Source organism: Papaver somniferum, chromosome 7 (assembly GCF_003573695.1).
Source record: "Papaver somniferum cultivar HN1 chromosome 7, ASM357369v1, whole genome shotgun sequence".
Classification (NCBI taxonomy): domain Eukaryota; kingdom Viridiplantae; phylum Streptophyta; class Magnoliopsida; order Ranunculales; family Papaveraceae; genus Papaver; species Papaver somniferum.
In genome coordinates this window covers 242,409,221-242,421,057 of record NC_039364.1, presented here as the reverse complement: position 1 = coordinate 242,421,057, position 11,837 = coordinate 242,409,221, and positions in this window count along the sequence as shown.

Here is an 11,837-nt window from a genome sequence, read left to right as displayed (position 1 = left end):
GTCTTTCGTCGTTACCAAACATTGACTCATACGTTAGCTAGAATCATACATCAACAACTTCAGGAAAATTGGTACTCTTAGCTATTGTCAAATTTCTTGTATCACCAAATAACATGTATGATATGCCACTGGGTTATGTCTATATGAACCACCAAGAAATACACTCTCAAGGTGTAACCCAGTCAAACTCGGTACATTCGGTTCACCTACTGATGTTGTCTCCACGCATGATCGTTCTAAAGAATCTCTCTCTAAGGTCTCACATTCTCTAATTTTCTAGAGAATTATTCGACAATATAGATTGTCACTAATTTAGAGTGATCAATAACTTAATTTAGTTATACGCTTAAATAAAACTAGAAATCGATCATAAACATTAGGTTTGTAAAATTTGGGTAATTAAATGTCTGAACCATAAATAGTAGAAAAGAAAGAGAACATATATAGGCTCAACCTTTAGTTGTTGGGATTTCACCTTTGAAGTACTAAATAAGCAATCCAAAACATCTATACCGTAACCAAAATTTCAGTTAAAGTCAAAGGCATATGTTCGGAGACTTAACTCCATATGATCTTCGGAGATGCTAGACACATGGTTCAAACTAATATTTAACCTAATAGACCAAGATTTATTTGAAGCACTTGGTCGCATGGATCCCATTAGGCAGAATAATTTTATGGTTGGGAAGATTATCTAAAAGAAACAACATTAACTCGTACGATTTAAGGTTTAAATCTATGGATCTTATACAACCAGTACTTTTACTCCGCTAATAAAGTTATATCTCATGTTTCTTTCCTTATTTAGAAAAATTCCAAGTAAACCAATGTTCTCCGATGGAGGCTCATTCCATTAGAGAGTAAATCTTAGGACCATTTGGGGGCAAAAGTTAGATCAAGAGTTAAGGGTTATGGATCTGAGGAAACTGATGAAAGGCACCGTCATTTTGCAGATATTATAGTTAGTGTTTTTTTTTTTTTTTTCGCCGTGTTTAGATCCAAGTCATGTTGTCTCTACTTAGATGAAGCATCGCGTCTTCTTTTATGACATATTTATATCAAGATTATTTATGTTGTTATTTCCAATTCTAGATTATTTCTGGTTTCTGTTGGTTTCCTTTTTAGTTGGATTATGATCTTGCTTCTATCTTCCTTTTCTTTCTCTCTCTTTTCTTGTTTTGAGCAGAGTAAAATGGGGTTATTAAAAATGGATTTTAAAAGTGAATCTCTTAAATTGAAAATTCTCTTAATAGTTTGTTATCTAGAATCTTGAATATGAATTTAGTTTTAGGAATTTTAAAAAGATGTCACACTTCCAATTTACGGTTTAAGAAAGTGCCACCATTTTTTTCAAAATTTATAAATTGCCACACATGTTAACTTTTCCGTCAGGGCCCACTAAATCAGTCAATTAACGTTGAAAAAGTCCAAAATATATGGGATCATTACCTAACTACCCTTCTCAATTTCTTAACAACATAAATCGTGCGAGGAAAAAATCCGGATCTCATTCACGGCTAACTCTTATCTTTTTATTCTTTTGTGTACACTAAACGTCCTCTTTCTGTTCTTCTTTATACACAAGCCCTCTTCATGGTTCAAGCACAGATAAACGTGATCATCGGCAGCATCAGAACTTTGAACCAATTGTTTGTAAATCATCTCAATTTCAGATTGTGGGTCGTGCCAATTCATCTCAATGATGTTTGTTTGGATTCCAATCTATCTTTTTTAGGGAAGATCTCAATTTGGTGATTTTAACGTAACCTGTTTTGTAAATTCATTAATTGGGTATTTGCAATTTTATATGAACCCGTCGATTCACGTTTTCAATTGATTTAATTTGATGCTTGGGTTTATGAATTCTGAGTATAAGAAGAAAAAAAAAAGGAAATTGGTAGAAAAGGGGAGAGGAATAGATGCGTTTTTAGGAGTTGATAAGATTACAGCTCAATGGTCCGAATTTGTTTTATATTTGGTTAGAGTTTGAACTCAAAAATCAGTTCAAAGTTGATTATGCTGCTGAAAACAGACAACAAGGGAGCTATTGCCTTCAATTTCGGGAGATGGATGAATTAGATTGCTAAAATTATAGAGTTTATACATGTTTAGATTGCGGTGTCTCTCCTATTCATATTTCCAGAGAAGATCGGCTAAAACGGAGTCTTAAAATCATGAACAGAGATGTACCTTTTTCCCACCACCAGTATGCACATCTCGTGTTCGATAAAAGTCTTCATTGAATTCTACCACCGAACATACACAACGTGTCTGTAATAAGTTCCCTAAGCAATTCTATTATCATTTGCATACTACTATTAACCTTGCTGGCATTACAACCCAAATCTAATAGTAAATGTTGAGTTTTAATGGCAAAGAAGATGAATAGAAGTTGAGTCGTGGTTTAGTTCGGTACTTACTCGCAACCCAACTCGGTAGTGACTCGTATTACTAAGTCGATTCGAATCAGTCATAGTTAGATGATTTAGGGGCTTAAATGTCTTTTACCAGGGCTGATTTACTGCCACGTAGGCACTAACGACAGTGAACCGTTTTCTCAAAAAAATAGGATGGAAAAGGTCAATAGTGTGGCATTTTATAAATATTAAAAAAAACAGTGGCACTTTCTTATACATGAAATTGGAAGTGTGACACTTTATTAAAATCCCCTTTAGTTTTCTCTTAAGTTAGTTTGATAGTTTTTTTCTTGGTATGTTCTCCCTTTGATATAGATCTAATGATTGCTCGCGTAGGTTGTCAAGTTTGATCCCTGAAAAAGCGGGGGTCTAACAACAACACCCAATATTTCGATTAGCAATTTGTATGTTCTAACTCCGAAATACTTTGCTAAAGAATCAACTACAGAGTCAGACTCAATCTAGATAAAAAGTATCTCAAGGAGTTATTATCTCAATCTCTCAATTTGATCTTTACTCAAGCAAATAGAAATCTGCGAGTCTTTATCAAAGAGAGATAACTTGAACGGTACCAAAGACCAATATCCAAGGATCAATCAACTACAATCAACAACCAAAGGTTGGATTAGAGAAGTTGATGATCTTAACGCACACCCTGTATTATTTCAATTATATAAAATATAGTGCGGAAAAGAAATAACACAGACACCAGAAGTTTTGTTAACGAGGAAACCGCAAATGCAGAAAAACCACGGGACCTAGTCCAGATTGAATACACACTGTATTAAGCCTCTACAGACACTAGCCTACTACAAACTAACTTCGGACTGGACTATAGTTGAACCCCAATCAGTCTCCCACCGATCCAAGGTACAGTTGTACTCCTACGCCTCTGATCCCAGCAGGATACTGCGCACCTGATTCCCTTAGCTGATCTCACCCACAACCAAGAGTTGTTGCAACCCAAAATCACAGACTTGATAATAAACAGATCTGTCTCACACAGAAAAGTCTATCAAAGGATAAATCTGTCTCCCACAGATAAACCCTAGGTTTTGTTCCGTTTTTTGATATAAAATCAAGGTGAACAGGAACCAATTCATAATCCCGTCTTATATTCCCGAAGAATAGCCTAGATTAATCAATCACCTCTCTACAATCCTTCCTGAGTACACAAGCGGACTGTCGAGGAATCATAAACAGTGAGACGAAGATGTTTGTGACTTCTTTATCTTGCCTATCGGAGAACTCTCTCGATCTCAAGCCAATCAATCGATTGTAATCGTACGATAGAAGATGCAAGATCAGATCACACAACTACGATAAAGTAATATCGGTCTGGATTCACAATCCCAATGAAGTCTTTAAGTCGTTAACCTGATTTTAGAGAAGAAAATCAAAGGTTAATGGAGATCGACTCTAGCGGGTGCATTAGTAGCACACAGACGTGTGGGGATTAGTTTTGCACAATGCTAGATGCCTCCTTTATATAGCCTTCAAATTAGGGTTTTGCCTTAGTTACAAAGCAATCCTTATTCACCGTTAGATGAAAACCTGATTTAGATTCAAGCTAATATTTCTCAACCATTAGATCGAAAACTTAGCTTGTCATACACACTTGGGTAGACGTTTACTGGGTTCGTGAAAACCATGCCCAAACGTGTACGTGTATGTTGGTTTAACATAGTAACCCAAAAGGTTAACCATATGAGCATTTCATATTAACCTTGTTATTCTTCACCATAACTAGTTCAATTGACTCAAATGAACTAGTTAAAGAGTTGTTCAATTGCTATAAGATCTTATGTAACTACACAAGACACAATTGAAACAAAGATGATTCGATTCGATTAAATCGGCTCATGAACATTATAGCCACGGTTTGCATAAGGATTCCTTAGTAACTTAATGTTTCATGTTCAGAGCACATCTTTAGATCATAACCTCTTAAGTTCACAAACAAGATCGCGGACTTAAGTTAATCGGTTGAGTTTTCCAAACTCAGCAGAAATTCTCGGAAAGAGAACTTCCGCCAGTTCGCGGACTGGGTTCGCGGACTGAGTTTGCGGACTTGGCACACAAACAAGTTTTGAAAAATCCAGCAGAATTTCTCGGTCGAGAACTTCCGACAGTTCGCGGACTGAGTCTGCGGACTGGGTTCGCGTACTTGGCAAGCCAATTCCACAATCCTCCCGATTTCTCTTGATCAACAAAGTTCGAAAACTTCGGTTCAAGGAATACATGGTTATGTAATCTAAACTCTCATTTCAATCATCGAGACATTCTCAGATGACGCTATATAGACGTTATTCACAGACCGATTCACGTCAGAGCAATTCTCAAAGTGATTGAAACTTTTCATGACTTTCGTCACTAGGTGAAGATAAACTTGATCAAAGCGAAACGCTTTACCAACACACGATTTCGAGATAAAAGATAAGTAATGAATGCTCAGCTCGAAATGTCAAATGTGTATGATCTAGTCTATATAGCATATGACTTTTGTCTCATAAGAAGTAGGAGATAGAAGAGATAGACTTTTGAGTGATAGATAAGTTCAAGTCTCCACATACATTTTTGTTGATGGAGTTCCACGGTTCCTTGTATAGATCTTCGTCATTGTATGATGAATCGCTATGAAGTCCTTGATCTCAACTACACTTTTGTATCCTAGTCCGAGACTTATCTATGTAGACTAGAAATTAAGACTTATAGTTTTGATCACTAACATTGACAAACATGCTTGAGATAGCAACACATGCGAGGTTGACCGAGCTATGCTCTAACAATCTCCCCCTTTGTCAATTTTAGTGACTAAACTATTAATACATATGGAATACAAGAAAGATAAACTTTAGTGGCTCCTATTCCATAGTCTAATCTTCAACGTTCCTTGAAATCTTCGTCCTTCCAAGTACTCCAATGATCCCAAAGGTTGTATGTTTAGCACTATTGTTGTTGAAGATCCGTAGCTATAACAATGAGAGAAATCGAGATTCTCGATCATTATTATACAGTGTCATAGTATTATTATATAACATCAAAGTCCAATTGTATCATGATTTCAACGTTCCTTTAAATCTTCGTCCTTCCAAGTACTCCAATGATCCGTAGCTATAACAATGAGAGAAATCGAGATTCTCGATCATTATTATATAGTGTCATAGTATTATTATATAACATCAAAGTCCAATTGTATCATGACTTTAACAATAATACTACGGTGATATGTATCAGTCCCCCTTAGTCAATACTCCATCTCGATCATGGAAACCACTCCCCCTTACACAATGATCCGAAAACCATATGTATTTGTAGTGTGAACTACAATATTTCTCCCCCTTTTTGTCAATAAAATTGGCAAAGGTACAAGAATGGGATCATAATGAAATTTCCACAAGAGACATTTCATGACCAAAAGAAAAATACATACCAACTTAATTTAAATGCAATCTAATAGCCGAAGCTAACAACATTCATCAAAGAGTTTTAAGATACAAGATAACCCCTATAAAATTCCACAGCCGCACTCCCCGCAAGATATTACTATTAAGCACAAGTTCAAAAGAACTCTCCCCCATTTGATGTCATTCCCGAGAGAACAACAAGAGCGACCTTAATTTCGAAAGAAAAGAAGGATTTTTTATTGGACACCAAAAACCATAGGAATGATTTTCTATATCCAAAGCTCAACCAAATTAACCACAAGTAAACCCATGATTAATTCAATTGGAATATGCAACTAAATCAAACTACAAAAGTGATCAATTTAATTGAAAGTGCTCAACATAAGTAAACTCACGGAGCTACGACTAAGTCAATCATATGGAGATGACTAACTTAACCGTTCAAATATTAAACATAAGGAAAACCTTACGGAATATATGACTACATTAACCAAAGAATATGATAGTGTAGCCTTTCATATACTCAACACAAGAACTTGTGGAATATATGAAAACTCAACTAGATTAATTACAAGAGAACCTATAATTAATCTAATTGGAATACAAACAACCAAACTAATCAACGAAGTAATCAATTTAATTATTTTGGGCTCAACATAAGAGAACTTATGGAACCCCGACTAAGTTCATCATAGAATATGACAACCTTAACCGTACATGTACTCGACATAAGAAAGAAAACTTATGGAGTACTAACTAAATAACCAAACTAGTTGATTAATTTAGTTCCTAATGCTCGACATATAGCATCTCATGGAACAACCAACAAATCCAAGGTAAATCGACTTAGTTGTAAGGTGCTCAACATAAGACACACAATGAAGCCTTCACGGTGAAACATAATAAAATGGATCAATGAAGATCAATACCGTGGATAACATACAAGGATCTATTTTATTTTCCATCATAATGACATAATAGACTTTATCCTTGTTGAACAAAAGATTTTATCCTATTTTCCATCAAATACATGATTGCATAGGCATAACTTTTGTATATGTCAAAAGCCCATTCGTCCTTTCATCAATACGAATACCGATTCATGAACGACTTTACTTTTGACTGCAATATGGGACCTTCAAGTTCACGGACGTAAACAATACATATCCCATAAAAATATTGCAATATCACAAACCATTAAAATACTGCAATAAACATCATCCTCCAAATATTTTTAGAATTTAATACCAATAAACATAAGAAGATGAAAACAAAAATAGTTATCTGTAGTCACAATCATCGCTATTCAAAGCACTAGTTATTCTTCCAACTAATCCAAAAAGAAGACATCCTACGCCTATAAACCAACACAAAGACGATCAAACTAAATCTTGTCTGCAACCAGGGATTGAACATGAAAGAGTTCTTCAGTTGTCCTCCTTAGTTCTCCTTTTAGGTAATCAAGGTTCCGTGTTGCGATACTAAGATGTTCGCATACGACCTTAAAGTCTTCAAGAAGATTTCCTACCAGTTGTGAAGAAATCTGAACTGGAAGTTTGTCTTCGTTTTCATGATCAAGAGCATGAAAGCACGAGATATTAATAGGACAAAGCTCAACATCATCAAACTTGTTGCTTCCCTCCATTGTGTACTGAAAAGACTTTAGAAAATCTTTTTGCACTTCTGGAACACGTTATAAACATAAGGGATTCCATCAAACCCTAGGAAACAACACGTTCGTGAGGGTTGGTGCGTGTACTAGAGAGACGGTCCTATGAAAGACCAAAGAAGCCCAAAGAGAAAGAGAAAAAGATGTTGAGGAGCAAACGAAATAAGTAACATCGAATGCAGTACAATCCTGATAGTTTTTCTCAAGATGAAAATCCTTAGAATCATGAGCATCCATTTTTAACAAATCATCATAAAAAAAGGATGCAATCATGAACATATCAGGGCATAATAAGATGAGCATGTTTCTCATCATTATTCACTTCTTATTTTTCCTTTTTATCGGTATTTAGCAAACTACATGGTTTAATTGAAGAAGCATTATCAAGAGAAGACTTAGAAGTACCTGGGTTAACAACATTCCATGTTTTTTTGATATTCCGTCTGAGTTTGTTTATGTGAATCTTCAGATCAGAGACTCGATTGTTGACATGTAAGAAGTCTGAATTGGAAGTCTTGGATTCACAGTCCTTTTTGAGAGAATTAGAGGAACTTGACTTTTTCTTCCTTCTGTTCCTTTTTCTCTTTTCAGACTGATTTAACAGATCCGTTAGACTTTTGCCATTATTTTTTCTTCCTTTGTAGAAATCCTTCGAAGGAACATGGCAAGGATCAACTTTATCACACTTCATCCCTTGATAGCGAAAGTCCTTGATTCTGCCAATCTGTGATACAAGTTTAACAACTTATTTAGACATCCATGTAAGAATGTTACGAAGTTTTTCATTCCTTTTCCGAAGACGACACCTTTGCTCAGAGTGTCCTTTGTTCCCCCAGAAATAGCAGTGAAATGATTTATATTCAGTGGTTCTCTTACTAGCAGACTTTGTTGGAGTAGAATCCTTGTTCTTGCAAGCTGACACAGGTCTTTCACATGAAGAATTATTAATGGCTCTAACAAAGTTGATCTTACCTGTGCTTGGAATGTATATACCTTTATAGCTCAGACCACGTGTATCACGATGTTCTTTACATGCTCCAAGCATAGATGATAGCTTTGTAGAGCTATCATCTGAAACTGATGTTCGCAAGTTCAGTTTTCGAGGATTTTTCTTTGGTAAGATGATACCTTCGCAAGTTCAGTTTTCAAGGATTTTTCTTTAGTAAGAAACTGATGTTCTTTGTCCTTGAGCCATTTACGCTGAGATTCATATCTTGCTTCAGTTTCGTCAAGCCTTTCTTTTAACACACCGAGGTTACGAAGAAGATTATCGAATTCAGTTTTTTTTTAAGCGAACCTCTTCTTCATGATCTTTAACGGTAGATTGTAATAGTTTGTATCCACCATAATAACCCTTGAAGAGTTTTCTCAATTTTTTGTTTTCTTGACAGAGAGGACCCATGAATTTTCTCAGGGAAGCAATTGTCTTTGTTTCTTTTAATTCACGATTAAACAACATGATGTATTGAGAAACTTCCTCATCAACGCTCTATTCTTCTTCTGAATCACTTTCATCTGAAAGATCATCCAACTGTTTATCAAGAGATTTTTTCCAGTTGAATGCCGATTCGGCAGAAGGAGACGAGGAGGAGTTTTTCTCAAAGGTTTTAGATCTCTGAAGCTTAACTGAATAACCCTGAACTGATGTTACGTTATCAGAGATAGTACTCTTGTCCATAGAGTCAGATCGCTACAAACACAGACTGATGAGGTCTTAAACGTGTTTGCCTGCTCTGATACCAATTGAAAAAGCGGGGGCCTAACAACACCACACAATATTTCGATTAGCAATCTGTATGGACTAACTCCGAAATACTTTGCTAGAGAATCGACTAGATAGTCAGACTCAATCTAGATAAAAAAGTATCTCAAGGAGTTATTATCTCAATCTCTCAATTTGATCTTTACTCAAGCAAATAGAAATCTGCGATTCTTTATCAAAGAGATATAACTTGGACGGTACCAAAGACCAATGTCCAAGGATCAATCAACTACAATCAACAATCAACAACCGAAGGTTGGATTAGATAAGTTGATGATCTTAACGCACACCCTGTATTATTTCAATTATATAAAATATAATGCGGAAAAGAAATAACACAGACACCAGAAGTTTTGTTAGCGAGGAAACCGCAAATGCAGAAAAACCCCGGGACCTAGTCCAAATTGAATACACACTGTATTAAGCCGCTACAGACACTAGCCTACTGCAAACTAACTTCGGACTGGACTATAGTTGAACCCCAATCAGTCTCCCACTGATCCAAGGTACAGTTGTACTCCTACGCCTCTGATCCCATCAGGATACTGCGCACTTGATTTCCTTAGATGATCTCACCCACAACCAAGAGTTGCTGCAACCCAAAATCACAGACTTGATAATAAACAGATCTGTCTCACACAGAAAAGTCCATCAAAGGATAAATTTGTCTCCCACAGATAAACCCTAGGTTTTGTTCCGTCTTTTGATATAAAATCAAGGTGAACAGGAAACAATTGATAATCCCGTCTTATATTCCCAAAGAACAACCTAGATTAATCAATCACCTCTCTGCAATCCTTCCTGACTACACAAGCGGACTGTCGAGGAATCACAAGCAGTGAGACGAAGATGTTTGTGACTTCTTTATCTTGCCTATCGGATAACTCTCACGATCTCAATCCAATCAATCGATTGTACTCATACGATAAAAGATGCAAGATCAGATCACACAACTACGATAAAGTAGTATCGGTCTGGCTTCACAATCCCAATGAAGTCTTTAAGTCGTTAACCTTATTTTAGAGAAGAAAATCAAAGGTTAATGGAGATCGACTCTAGCGGGCGCACTAGTAGCATACAGACGTGTGGGGATTAGTTTTGCACAATGCTAGATGCCTCCTTTATATATCCTTCAAATCAGGGTTTTGCATTAGTTACAAAGCAATCCTTATTCACTGTTAGATGAAAACCTGATTTAGATTCAAGCTAATATTTCTCAACCGTTAGATCGAAAACTTAGCTTGTCATACACACTTGGGTAGACGTTTACTGGGTTCTTGAAAACCATGCCCAAACGTGTACGTATATGTTGGTTCAACATAGTAACCCAAAAGGTTAACCATATGAGCATTTCATATTAACCTTGTTCTTCTTCACCATAACTAGTTCAATTGACTCAAATGAACTAGTTAAAGAGTTGTTCAATTGCTATGAGATCTTATGTAACTACAAAAGACAAAATTGAAACAAAGATGATTCGATTCGATTGAATCGGCTCATGAACATTATAGCCACGGTTTGCATAAAGCACTCCTTAGTAATTTAATGTTTCATGTTCAGAGCACATATTTAGATCATAACCTCTTAAGTTCACAAACAAGTTCGCGGACTTTAGTTAATCGGTTGAGTTTTCCAAACTCAGCAGAAATTCTCGGAAAGAGAACTTCTGCCAGTTCACGGACTGAGTTTGCGGACTTAGCACACAAACGAGTTTTGGAAAATCCAGCAGAAATTCTCGCTCGAGAACTTCCGAAAGTTCGCGGACTGAGTCTGCGGACTGGATTCGCGGACTTGGAAAGCCAATTCCACAATCCTCCCGATTTATCTTGATCAACAAAGTTCGAAAACTTCGGTTCAAGGAATACATGGTTATGTAATCTAAACTCTCATTTCAATCATTGAGACATTCTCAGAGGATGCTATATAGCCGTTATTCACATACCGATTCACGTTAGAGAAATTCTCAAAGTGATTGAAACTTTTCAAGACTTTCGTCACTAGGTGAAGATAAACTTGATCAAAGAGAAACGCTTTACCAACACATGATTTCGAAATAAAAGATAAGCAATGAATGCTCAGGTCGAAATGTCAAATGTGTATGATCTAGTCTATATAGCATACGAATTTTGTCTCATAAGAAGTAGGAGATAGAAGAGATAGACTTTTGAGTGATAGATAAGTTCAAGTCTCCACATACCTTTTTGTTGATGAAGTTTCACGGTTCCTTGTATAGATCTTCGTCGTTGTATGATGAATCGCCATGAAGTCCTTGAGCTCAACTACACTTTTGTATCCTAGTACGAGACTTAGCTATGTAGACTAGAAATCAAGACTTACAGTTTTGATCACTAACATTGACAAACATGCTTGAGATAGCAACACATGCGAGGTTGACCGAGCTGTGCTCTAACAATCCACATCTTAATCAATGTGGTTGATGATTGCTCTTTTATTTGAAATATGATCTCATGATCTTGTTTAACTCTCTTTGTATCTCTTCCTTCTCTGCTTGCTTGTGATTAGTGAAATGGGGCTATTAATATGTAGTTTAAAAGGGGTTTTAAAATTGAATTCTTTAAATG